The following is a 14,174-nucleotide window of genomic DNA, read 5'->3' on the forward strand; positions in this document are numbered from 1 at the left end:
AATATAGTCATTAGAGAATAAAGGCACTCCAACAGCTATATAATAGTTATATACGTTGTTCCACGAAAGCCCTTTTTTTTATTATTATTAATTATTTACATCCTATAGAACTGCTTAAAGGGACTTTACTCATACACACAAAAGGGGAGGTATGATAGGAAAGGAGGAGGAGGGAATGTGTGTGACAAGAGTTGATCCCTAGACGACAAATCTGATGCCTGCTCTACCAGCAGAAACTGCAACCAGTGCGCTATACATTAGATTCACTCCCTAAGTACAGATACATCTCAACAAAAGTCAAGGCCACAAAGGATGTGATTTTTGTTCAGGCTATCACCATATACATTCCATATTAGACAAAGGCTCCATCTTGGTAACCATAGCAACCATCCATGGCAGTGGCAGGAGTACTATCAGGGTTCCTAATTCCCATGCTCATTGTCCTTTCTCATGTGGGGCTTCCTGCATGTCTATGTCATGTGGTCTCCATTCATATTTGCATATATATATCAACCACTTTCACAGACATGTACAGAGCATAATAAGCATTTTGGCTTATACCCCCAAAGTAACCCATGTTGTTAGTTCATTCTCTCCATCACTCTCAAGTCTCAAGGCAATGGCACCCAACTCTCATTGTGTAATAATCAAACCCAACTTTGTTAAAAGAAGGTTGGCATGATAACCAAAATGGTATCCCTCATTCCAATCAAAGAAACAACCCAAGTCCCAATGCCCATCACTTATTAATGACCGACCAACTTCCTATTTTTATATGAAACTACTCACCCTGGACCATCCCATGCATGCATACATTACTGTTCCCAAAGTATCTCCCTACTAAGGATTGTTAATTTTCCTATTTAACTTGCTTCAACCATAAGCTAACTAGAGAGAGAGAGAGAGAGTCACAAACACACAAGTGAGCATATTATCCCTAGCTCTTTGCCTCACTTATTGGCCTAGCCTACTTTCTGATGGACCCATCTCAGACTTCCATCTTTTCTTCTCTTAGTTTGAAGTTGAAGCAAATAAGAACATGCCCTAATTAACAGATCCTCCATAAATCTTAATCAATTACTCTTAAATTAATCCTATTTAATACAAACCCACTAAGCATTACAAATTCAAAAAGGACCTCTTTAAGTGAACAGGTTATATGAACTTTTAATTAAAACCTTAATCTCCATTACAACAAAGTGTTTTTCTTTATAAATGACACTTGATTCTCACTCAAAGTAGTAATAGAATCTGTTCTAGATAGAATAAGGAGCTTTAGGTCACTGATATACACTTTAAACAGTCATGAAATTACACAAAGTCCTAAAATTCGTAAACTACAGTTTCTACTTACTACCCCGCTTGGAAAGATAAGCTATTTTTTATTTAAATTTGCTTATGCAATTTTTTTATTATTTATATGATATTTATACCGATTTGCACGTTATAAATAAATATAAAATAAATGTTGACAACCTAACTGATCTCCTTTTTTTTTTCTCAAACAAGTATGTTTGCTACGAGTGTAACTTGAAAGTCTGTTTTATTTATATAAGTAAAGGTATTTTATTGCTAAACGTAGTAGGTGGCCCTTATACAATCCTTTCATTTAATTATATTTTGAATGGTAAATTCCTTTATTTTTAATAAAGTTGAATCATGGATTGGGTTCCTACACACCCGTGGTAGGAATATTTCCTATACATCCAGTTTACACACATCACAAATGGAGAATCGAACCTGGGATTGTGCGCCTATTCACACAATCTCCAATTCGCCCTAACCATCTAGGCAACCCACCCACGGATGGGCCACTAATTGACTTCAAATCAAGTAGAAAACTGCATATTACTGTGGTTCGTTTAAGTTTCCTAAATCACCAAATAGGTATAACTCACCCTAATACTTACCTCTATGTACGTGGTTGCAAGTTATTATTGTACATGAACACTGATCATCCATTCTCCCCCACAAAAAAGATTTTTCTTAAAAAAAAAAAGTAATTAAAAGGGTGAAAGATGGTACATCAGAAGTCCAATTTCATGTCTCAAGTCTCTACTAATGATCTCATTGATTGTAGTATCTTCTATGAGACTAATCCTCAATACTTATCGATTAGTAAAATATAAAGGTAAAATGATCTAAAATGTCACAGAAAAAACAAAGATAAATCCATCCAATCTTAACCGATATCAATCCAATCCTATCCTATCCAATGCACATCAATTGATATTGATCCCAAATTTTAAAACCTTGCTATTCAATGATGATTTGAGTGGACTCATATATCATCATAAATTCCCACCCATATTGTACGAGGTTGAAAACTCATTTTCACCTTAGGTGAAGGAAAACTCTGTCATTAAAGTAATCATTCCAAATAATAATTGCAGTGATCATTGTACAATTATTTTTTTCTGACATTGCCTTAAATGTTTTCTTACATTCCAACTACTACATTAGGCCTACTATTGACTTTGGATCTTACAAGCCAGCCAACACCTTCATAAGGAGTCAAGACTTCCTATATATAATAAATAAAAGGTGAGAGATCTACCATCCGCCGTGATCTGGATCCTCTCCGCTGATAGATTCATTCGGCATTTGTTCTCGAGCATTCGTTGACTTGACAAAAGACATGCCAGACGCCGATGTATTAGGATTCAGATCCTTTTTTAGGTGCTTGACATGTGGATAAAATGAATCTAAGATTGTACACAAAGAGAAAAGGAAATTTATTGTTATTCTCCTACACGTTTATATTTATTAAAATTTTTCTTTTTCTTTTTTCTAATACTTTACTATTTTTTTATTTTTACATTTTTTTCTTCCTTGCCATTTTTAAATACCTAGATTACCTTTCTTTTTCACATATAATTTATTATACTTTTTTCAAATTGATTAGTTCAAAACATGGGTTTACTAATCTAAGAAACAACCAATCGGCTTGTCCTTCCATTATTACTTGGTTCAAATGTTATTTTGAAGACTGAAATTAAAACCTCTCCTTGACTCCCATGTCATTATTTTTCTATTTTATCTTTTCTAATTTTTTTTTAAATGCATTAATATTGAGTCACCTAAAAGATATTATTTATTTATTTATTTATTATTGTAATTATTATTTTGTCTCATCCAATCATTAAGGATGTTGTTTTTTTCTTTTTTGTCTCATATACCATCACAAGTTTAGCAATCTATTTTTTTTTTTTTTTATTGGTATTGGATTGGTGTCAATCTCAATTGATACTAATTCGGATTAGTAATCTAAATGTTGCATTCTCCATTAGGGTTGCGACACATGGTTTTAGGGATTAAAAAAAAAACATGCAATACCCAATTGGAACATATAATACTGATATAGGTATAGAATTGATAAAAATATTGGACCAACTATGCAAATACCCGATTGAAGTAAGTGGTTTGGTTCAAACCATATTTTGGACCAGTCAATTTGAAAAAAAAGTGTAATAGGATTACAGGTGAAAATGATGGCTAATATGGATATTTAAAAAGAGCAGGGGAGAAAGAGATGTCAAAAAATTAAAAAGCAGGGGAGTATCAGAAAAAAATAAACAAATAAAATAAAAGGTAAGAGAGTTTTAGTAAATATAGGCCAAGTGTAGGGGAGTGATAGTAAATTTCCCAAAGAAGAATGACATTTACCCACTTAACGCATTCACATCAAAACAAGATAGAGTATAAGAAAGCATCTATTATTGATAGTACGTACATCAATTTTAAATAAAATTTCTATGAATTTTGTGTAAAAATTGTAGATAAAATGCTCTACTCTTCTACTTGTAGTTTTCTCGAAAGTTGAGAAATGCTAACACCATGAACATGTAAGGTTCCAAACACTACGAATCACATTCCCTCCCACAGATGCTTTAAAGGTTATAATGTATTTTGTTTTTTTATTTTTATTTTTTCTTCCTATTAAAGACATACATGGTGAAAATAAAAAAATTTGATCGAAAGACCTCCTGATAGGATGAGCTTTATGATACCACCTTCTACCAATTGCGTTAGACACTTGTCTTAAAAATGATGTGCGTATGATTCTTGGAGTTCGTCTCTATAGTTTATCTATTTTCTATTAAATTAATGATTTTTCACTTAAAATATTATAATTTACAACATTTCTTATTCAACATACAATTCCAAAGTGCAACAGGTCATCGTGGATCAGGTCAAATGGCTGCTAAGGTTGGAGGGTGAGGAGGAGGCAAGGGATGTGACTTTCCGGTTTTAACCTTAATTTATTTAAATATACTAAAAGGGGAGCAACCAGAAAGGACAGTTTATAACTGTCATGTGGGTCTCTCTTGATATCCTAGTTGTACTCAAGTACGCTCTGTTATCTTTCACCACATGCCAAAAGGTAGACAAAGTTTCCTGTGCACAGTCCATGGAATGAAGTCAACCGTAACAAATGTTAAAAGGGATTTTCTTATTGATACTTCGAAAGGTGTTAAATCATTAAAATTTTTTTTTTCTTCGTGTATCTTAGGTATAATTTTTTTTTAATAAAAATAAATATTATCATTTCATATATATATATATATATATATTCAAAAATTATATATAACAATGATAACTTTAATAATAACATAATCATAAGTCATTTTCATTTTTTTTTAATAGAAAATATTAGTTGAGATGTTGAACACTGATTCATAATATTTATCGAACAATTTCATTTTTCCATATCAAATCACCTATTGTAATCGGCCTAGTAGTACATTCGATGATATTTTTCTATCTACTTTTGTGTTTCTATTAGCTTTTGAAGAAATAAATAGAAGAGTTAAAAATATTAGTTATGTAAAAGGATTAAACTTCAACTTATGTGTCTATTTTTCTTAAAGATTGGTAAAATGGATTGGAACTCCACATCAGGAATTTATATCTTATGTTGAACTAGGTAGATCTAGATCAGCTGACACTAACTGTCCTGCCAAACTAATCAATATTAAGCCTGATTGGTCATCCTAAATTGGCATTAATGTTGTTCAACCAATCTGCATGTTCAATCAATCTGCAAATTAAGAATTATAATTCTTGCTCCATAGTTGGATAAAACATATTACTAACTAGAAGTTAATAGAATGTATGGTCTTTGTATAAATATTCCAACCCTAATGAAATGTAATATCCATCCTGATAAGGTTACGGAGAAGCTAAATTGATCAAAATGAACAACTATAATGATGGACTTGTTGTATTTTATCATAATTCAAAAAAAAAAAAAAAAATGCTATTGTTTAAGTGTGTTTTTTTCTGATACCAATAAATAAAAAAATAAAAACACTATTCAAACAAATGTTTAGGATGCTCAAATGTTGGTACCTAGAATTTTTTAAGGGTCGTTTCATTTTGAAAAAACTTTCATGCACCTTGTAGTAAAGAATAAGTAGACTCATATAAGGGTCATAAATGTTTTTCCCTCCTATAGTATGAAATCAATAATACCCCTTGTCTATTTTTTGATATCCTCAATATACCATCTTAATAACCAATGGGTTTGGTAGCCTAGTGGTGAAAATGCCGTCAACTCATCATTGCTCGAGTCGACTGGTTGTGGATTCGAGTCTTGGCATGCCCCACTTCGTCCATTGGTCCTGTGGAAGCGTCGTTTGTCGTACGAGAGCTTATCCTTTGGGCTATGATCACTACCATGTAGCACCCTTTTTTTTCATTACAAAAAAAAAAAGTACACTTATATGAGGGTCATAAATGTTTTTCCCTCCTATAATACTCCTTGTCTATTTTTCGATATCCTTAATACACCAACTTAATCTCTTTCTACATTGACCATGGGCGAAGGAAAACTACCACCTTTCATATTTAGAAACATATTTTTTTCCCCATAAGTACATGGGAAACAACCAAACAATTCCACTTGGGAAAAAAGTCCCTACCAAAATATTAAAAAGAAAGGAATCCTAACTGACCCTTTAATAAATCTAAACTAAAGGGATTTTCTTAAGGACACCCCCTTTGCAATGTCAAATAATTTGTAACTTTACTCTTTCTTTCTCCTTTTTAGTATAACATATTTTATTCTTATGAGTGTAATAGCATCATTTCACATGTGTACTCGAAAAATATAAATGAAAATTATGATACTAACATAATGAAATGTCAATTTCTAAATATACATATAGACATTCCTTAAACAAAAAGGCTTTCAAGTTATTGAGTTTATCTAGTTTTTAACCCTTCAATCTATCTTCCTTCTTTAAATTGTCAAAGTACAATTCCTTGGACTTTCATTTACCACCCCAACCCCACCCCCCCAAAAAAAAAAAAACTTTGACCGTCCAAAAATTAAACAATATTCTTTATGGGCGAGAGGTCAATGCTTTGTCCGATCACCATATTTATAGGGAGTTGGATGAGATACAATAGTAAGTCTTATTGCATTTTGGATTTATGTGGACTCCTTTAGCTAGTTGGCATAAACTTTTTGTCTTATTAGTTTTTCTAGTATGAACAAAAAAATGGGCAAGTGGTAGCAGTACGTACGTATTGCAATCTTATTTTCACTTTTTTTTAATATTAACCGTTCATTTAATATTAGATTAATCTAAACCATCTATTAGTTTTTGATATTGTAACTGATTCCTAGTTTTTAGGGTGGAGAGATGACGGACGTGATTACTTAACTTGTCTAATATTTTATTTTATATAAATAAATAAATAAAAATCTAATATAAGCGGACTCCTCCTTCGATTTTGTTGGAAAATCTCAATTCTCTCTCTCTCTCTCTCTCTCTCTCTCTCTCTCTCTCTCTCTCTCTCTCTCTTGCTTTGCTCTCAAAATAGGATGAGGTAAGAAAAAAATCAATATAACTATTTTCAGGCATTGAGCATATGAAAGACTTGGCCACACATATCTAAATACCATGTTTACATATCAATCATCAGGGAAGGAATTTGGACAGTAAAGTTTGCATGTGTGGCAGAGGATAAATTTGAATTTATAAAGTAAACAAAGTTTTTAAATATCTAGGATTTTATTATTACTTCCTGGGTAGATATTATTAACCTATGAGAATTTACCATGGATGTCAATCTTCAGTGAGATTGGTAAACAAAACTTTAACTAGACTGGAGAGCGCTGAAAAAGGAATAAGAAAAAAGGAACGGCCTTGAAGAAGAAGTAAGGAAAGAGAGAGAGGGTCGAGATTTCTAAGCGGAATCAAAGGAGGAGTCTGCTTATATTGGGATTTTTATTATTTATTTATTTAAATATTAATAATATTAAACAGAGTTGTAACTATTTACAACTCTGTTAGTAGGATTAACATATTTAACACGTGTCAATCATATCACTTATGTGAACATTCACAGAGCCCAGACGTTCCGTATTCCTATTTTTCTGCACGTACCACGACCATTTTTCCCAAAAAAATATATGGACTATTTTGTCTCTTTTGTTGACCAATCAATAGTCCAATTATGCTAGTATATATTTTAAAAGAATTATTTGTTTACTATAGAGGCACGCTTGATCCAAAGGTAAGACACGAATGCTATTGCGACTTGATGCTCAAGCGGTCGAAACAACTTCTTGAGATTTTTGGGGTAAAATTACGTAGTTCTTGTCTCCTCAAACCTCACACATGCGGGAACCTCGTGCATTTGATACGCCCTTAGAAATTTTTAAAATTAAAACTCATTTCAAAATGTTTAGAAAAATAATTCAATTTAAGGCTTTGTTTAGAAGCTAAGGGGGAAAAAAAAAGCTAAAATTTTAAATATAAATAAATAAAACACAATAATTCATCCTTCATTATGTTTTTATCTTATATATTTTTCTATTTTGACTTTAAACATAATTTTGAGAGTCTGCAAAAATTGCCATACAATAGACCTTGAAATTTTCAAAAATCATATTCTTCATCATAGTTATAGTATTTATTTATATATTTTTAAAATTCATATTTATATTTTTTATTATGATTATATAATTCATACATGGTGGACCATATCGTTGAATCATAATTTATTTTTTTTATCTTTTAATTTTATACGCGGTAGATCATATTCTCGAAATCAGAGTCATTGAAACTTTTTCAGAATCTCTATCTGAAAAAAGGTTCAGAGGTTATTAATCATTGTATGACGTAATTTTGTTTCCTATTCTTGTGACGATAGTATCATTGGAATCAACATTGTGGAAGTTATAATCGGTTACAAACCCTCTTTTTTTTTTAATATTATTTTAAATACAAAAATAAAAGTTTAAGGATAACATAGGAACAAAAGAAAAAAAAAAAATTTGTAGCCGCCACACTTATCTTATCTTTAGTCGAAACAAGTGGAGCCCTTAATTAACTACGTGTCGGAAATCTCTATAAAAATCAACTTTTTGAGATGAATTCTTAGCCAAGTTGAATCCAACGGTGCATATTGTTTGAATGGCTCTGGTTGAAATAAAACCCTAAAGTTAAGTCTCTTTTTAGAGCTATAGAAGGAGACAAGAGTGTGACTACCTATTCCTGCAACCCTAAAATAGCCTAATGTACAGGTGGTATTTTAAGCATTTCCCACGCAAATGTTACTGTTGTAACTGCTGTTGTTCTGGCAAACGGTTTTCAGATCTGAACCACGTTGCTGAGCAGTTTATAACTAAACTTTTTTTTTTTTAAATCTTTATTAAAAAATAGTAAAAAGGCTGCCCTACCCTTGTTAGATGCCCGTATAACTCCTTTGATTTGCTCTTGTGTTGTTGCAGTGGCCACCATGGTTTCAAATATCCGTATCAAATTAATCATATCAGCTCAATTATATAGGTATCGATCGATATCAATATCAATATCAATATCTAATCAATTCAAATGAATTACCCATATAGTTTCAGAGGTAAAAAATTAAAAATAAAGGCAAAATTAGTCAATATATACCGATGTGATTCAATTCAAATATCGATAACTAAATCATGGTGGCCACACAATCAAGGATAAATTCTCAACTCAAAACCATGCTTTATGGTGTAACATTGTAATTATTACATCATCAATGTCACCAACTTTGATAGGTTACTTATATACACAAATCACAAAGCTAGACATAGGAGCGAAAGGGTCTTTTTCAAAGGGGAGGAGAGAGGATGATACATGCTAGGCACCTTGGCATCAAGCCCACCCTTTCCCCATTATATAATTAATTTTATGAAAAAGAAACATGAAAGGCATAATTTCCCCCGTGCTAGCTTAAGCGTCACAGTGTCTTTCAGGAACCCTCTCTCTTATATTAAATTATTCATGATTTGATTATAAAAATTTTGGGAGAGTATTTTATGAACAAGTGGTATAGGTAGTGCATCAACAAGAAGTGATGAAACAATTTCATACATAGAGGGTAGAGAGGTCATTTCATATGAGAGGAGAAAGATGGAGAAATGGGTGCTAGTATACCCTCCATGAGTCTACGGTGAGCTCTAAGAACCTTTACTCATAAATTTTATTTACTTTATGATTGAATCCCTTAAAATTGAAAAAAAAAATGTTTAACTATATAAAATTATAATTACCAATAGAGAAAGTTATTTAATCAAATTTTACCTAAAAAAATAAAAGTTATCTAAGCAAGTGACATTGGGGAGCGCAACAATAAGGGACTATAGAATGATTTCATAAATAAGGACAAAGAGATCATTTCATGTGAAGATGAGAATTATAGAAGGTACTAGTATACCATCCACTGCTTACTTAAAGAATTTTTTCAAGCTATCAAATATAGTAAGAGTTTTAAGTAGGTTACACAATTACGATTACAATAATTGTTCTTAAATCAATCTCCCTCCTCTTTCCTTTCTTTTTATTTATAATCATAAAAGAATAATTTTTCTTTTCTTCCCTTCCTTTTACTTGCAACCAAGGAGAGCATTGGCTTCTACATTTAGTTCATGTACTTTTTTTTTAATCAAAAATCATATTTGAGGACTTAAAGGTTGTTTTCCTATTGTTCATTATATTTTGTCTATGGATATGGTTGTATTATATATCATAGGCCTCATTCTTTTATGTTGAGCTATCGATTGGACTTGTTCTGCCAACAGCACAATTTATCAAAAAAATATTTTGGTTCCATTTCAAATTTCTCCATTGCTCTCCCTTTTCATTTCTCTCCAGTTCTTTTTAAATATGCCATAATCTCAAATTTAAAATGTTGACATGTCAAATGGATTGCTAATATCTAAGATAGGGCCCACCATAAAGAAGGACCTTTTTCATCTATGACTTTATACATATGATCTCCATAATGTTTGGAAACAATACTAAGGCTAATTGAGAATCTTTCCCCTCACTTTTGAGAATTGGTGGATAGATTATCATAACATGGCTCAAAATCATCTATAAAACTTAAATCACTATAATTTACTAAGCTAATGATTGGCTACAAGCGACCAATGGACGTGTTTTTTGCATTTTCTATTTGTCAAGGACTTTGTGAGGGATCTCTAACTATTATGGCATTGTACATTGTATAGGTAGAAATGGAGATTCCTATCTTATTTTATCAATTCTAAAATTAAAATAATAACTTCAATTAGGGTCTATGATATCAAGGCTTAACACAATTAATTTTTTAATTGTTATAATTGTCGTATTCTTCGACTATATGAACTATTAAACAATGATTTATGATCAGGGCAATCACCAATTTCAGAATTTTTATAGTATTTTAATATTAAAATATTATTTCTTAATTAAATAAAATAAATGTCTCCGACGTTGTCGTTTTCAAGCTAGCAAACCTAGTTTTGCCATGTGGACAAATGATTTAATACTTCTAAATGTCAAACTAATGGATAATTCCTTCAATTACCCACATGTTAAATTTGTAGGTCTTCTCAACTATGATGTCTCCATTATAAATATGAACACTAGATTTATCTAATGATGACAACTTCGATTTGAAGAGTTGGTGCCTAAGAGAGAAGGTCGTGAGATCAAACCCTTGAAAATTAACTCACGACTACACGATGATGTGCACAACATGTTAAGTTAGATTATGTATGCATTATATTGAGTTACAATTGAACAGGCACATATAAGATAATGTCTGATGTGTTGGTTTGATTTTCGATGTTCTTGGTCTTGAAATCCAGCTTTTAAATGATTTAATATAATAGAAACTATTAATATTCTTAAGTTAATATTAAAAGTTGTTAACACGAAAAAATAAATTGAAATAAGAACCATTATATCTTCATCATAGTATGCAATGACTTTTACTTGCCGGCCCGTCTTTCACGGGAAATAATAACCCCACCCAAATAATTAAAAAAATAGAGGTGTATTGGTATAGGAGAGGGTTTACCACTCTATCAATGTGAGGAGGAAATCATTTTTTATAGAGGGAAAGAATGTGCATATTACCACCAATTAGTGTTTGGAAAAAGATATTATTGACGTGAATTTCATATTTTTAAAATGGGAAAAGGTTAGGTATGCCGTCGATATCAAATACACTAGCAGATAGCACTAATAGGATCACATGATAGAGTATCATTTAAAAATGATATGAGGGTCATTTCAGAAAAAAGGAAGAGAGAGAGACACAATGAGTGCTAGTATACTTGATATCGTCCGTATACCCAACATTTTCCCTTTTAAAATAGATAAAAAAAATTGTAGAGAGAACTCCCTAAAAGGTTGTGTGGCCCCTATGCCAGCACAAGGGTCAATGTGAACGCTCGTGGAAGCATCAAGAGGGGCTGAATTTTTACCTTCCTTGAAGTGTGAGGTGGTGTTTCGTGCACCCTCTATGTTGAGGTGTAAGAGCAATGCTACCTTTTAGGTTAATTTTTCCCAAAAAAAATTGGAGAGAGACAATGGGAGGACGCCTAGGCATCCAATTGGGAGCAAGGTAGTCATTTCATCACCCCTATTTTGGTTGTAGGAGAGCACATCCCGGTAAGATTTTTTTTCTCCAAATAAATATGGAGAAAGAACCATTCAGATCTAGTATTGCGTATGTTGGAGCGCAGGGCCAATGAGACACTATGGTTTCAAATATTGGTATCAGATCGATCATATTGATCGTATCCTATCAGTCGATACCAATTTCTGACCGATCTAATCAATTATCAATATTAGTTTAGAGGTAAAATAATAAAAATTTGTATTTTCTTTTATTTTTAAACTAAGGGTAAAATTGATCAATTCACATCGATAGTGATAATTTGTACAAAAAAAGTATCGATGCATGAAATGAGGATAACATAGTCTGATAATTTGTACAAGAAAAGTATCGATGCATGAAATGGGGATAGCATAGTCTTTTCATGCGCTTATATTTTATTGTGGACAATATCAAATTGACAGGGTTCTTTATCCAATAATAAAATAGGTGTGTAAACCCTCACACTTTTTTGTGACAGACACCATAGAAAGACTTCATCGGACAGTGTGCGAATCTTTTTCCCTGTTGCTATAACGAGTGTAACGGTTAATAACTGCCGCAATGAAAAACCACTCGTGCGCGTTAATTGCAAAGACCTGGACACGATTGGTCCATTCCATTACAACCCTTATATTGGAGGGGAGGGTCAGCTACAGCATTCCCATGTGAATTCTAAACATTTTTATTTATTTATTTATTTATTTATTTATTTGAAATCCCAATCTACTGAGATGATCACACCGTTGATAGAATAATCAAAATATTAATATGTTAAATCAACGGTTAGGAATTCAGTAAACAAGAAGTCGGCAACACGTCGAATCACACTGGAAAATAACCCATAGCCCACCACTTTGTAGTTTCCGCTTGGGGCTTCACCGTTCACATGTCTTCACCTCCTCCTTCTTGTCGCATTCTATTTAGGGTTTCGCGGAAATCAAGAAAGAAAAAAATGGAAGACTTGACTGTGATTTTGTCAATTTCTTGAGGTCAAAAAGGTAATAACAAATATTTTGACCCAAACGCTGTTGCACTGAAGACCGTAGGTTCTCTCCATATCACTACACTCAGATCGGAATCTTTCCTACCTCATGACACTACTTCGCAAAGCATTATATCAATCACAAAACAAAAGATTCTAAATCAGACGTTACTGACACATTTTCACTGTACATAACCGTAGGCTCTGTAACATCTAAAAAGGATTACTTTTAAAACACGTGTCAAGAATCATTCACGAGAAGCGACAAATGGTACGGACAGTTACACTTATTAAGACGATAAACAACAAGAGAAGTTACCCTTCCACTTTCCCTTTACATTTGGGGTCCCAACGAGGCGGACTTGTTTGTTACCTTCAGATTTGCGTGATCTTAAACATACACATCCATACCATCATCACATACACATACATACCATACATATATACATGCATAACCTAACCCTAATAAAAACTTAAAAATTAATTAATTAGTCTAATTTAGAGAGAGGAGGGGGGGAATATTCGCATAAGCAAGGCTTATGTGAGAAAGCATGAAGCATGCTTAGGTTTATTAGTTACAATTAGGGAAGCTAATTATAGAAGGGAATCTAATGGCTGAGGTTAACAACAAGAAGCTTCTTCTATTAATTTAAACCGTCCGATGAAGGGAGTTTACTGTGTACTCGTTACAGGGGATCAAAAACGTTGTCCTACAATACATTTAACCAGCGGTTGGGGGAGAGCGTGCATCATTGCACTACGGTTGGGGAGGGGACCATTAACGGCGAAGGTTTCAAATAATAACATCGTAACTAACGTCGGTGTAACGGCGTTAACGACGTTCGTTTCCGTGACTTTCGTCGCTGAGAAGTTGAGAATGTGTGAGAGTATCCGACGTCCAGTCGTCCAGTCACCTGGATCACGTGTGTCATATTCGGGTCGACGGCTCACCCGCCGTATTTTAGGCTTCCAAGGACTCTTTCTTTCTTCCTTTCCTGCGAAATTTCTGTCAATTTTCACTATTAATAGTTTTTACCCCCACTGATCCCTTGATTTTTAAATATTTAGATAATTTAGTAAATCAATTAAAATATCAACATTATTATATATATGGATCCCAATTCTTCTCGGTTTGAATCAGTCAAAAGGTTTTCACCATTGTGAGGTCCGGAGAGGGTCATATTGTTGTCGGCTTTACCTCTTAGCAAAGTGGCGAGGTTTGAACAGGATCATAATGTACATAATATTGATCCAATTCTTGTCAATATGA

The sequence above is a fragment of the Macadamia integrifolia genome, chromosome 9 (assembly GCF_013358625.1).
Source record: "Macadamia integrifolia cultivar HAES 741 chromosome 9, SCU_Mint_v3, whole genome shotgun sequence".
NCBI classification, from domain to species: Eukaryota; Viridiplantae; Streptophyta; class Magnoliopsida; order Proteales; family Proteaceae; genus Macadamia; species Macadamia integrifolia.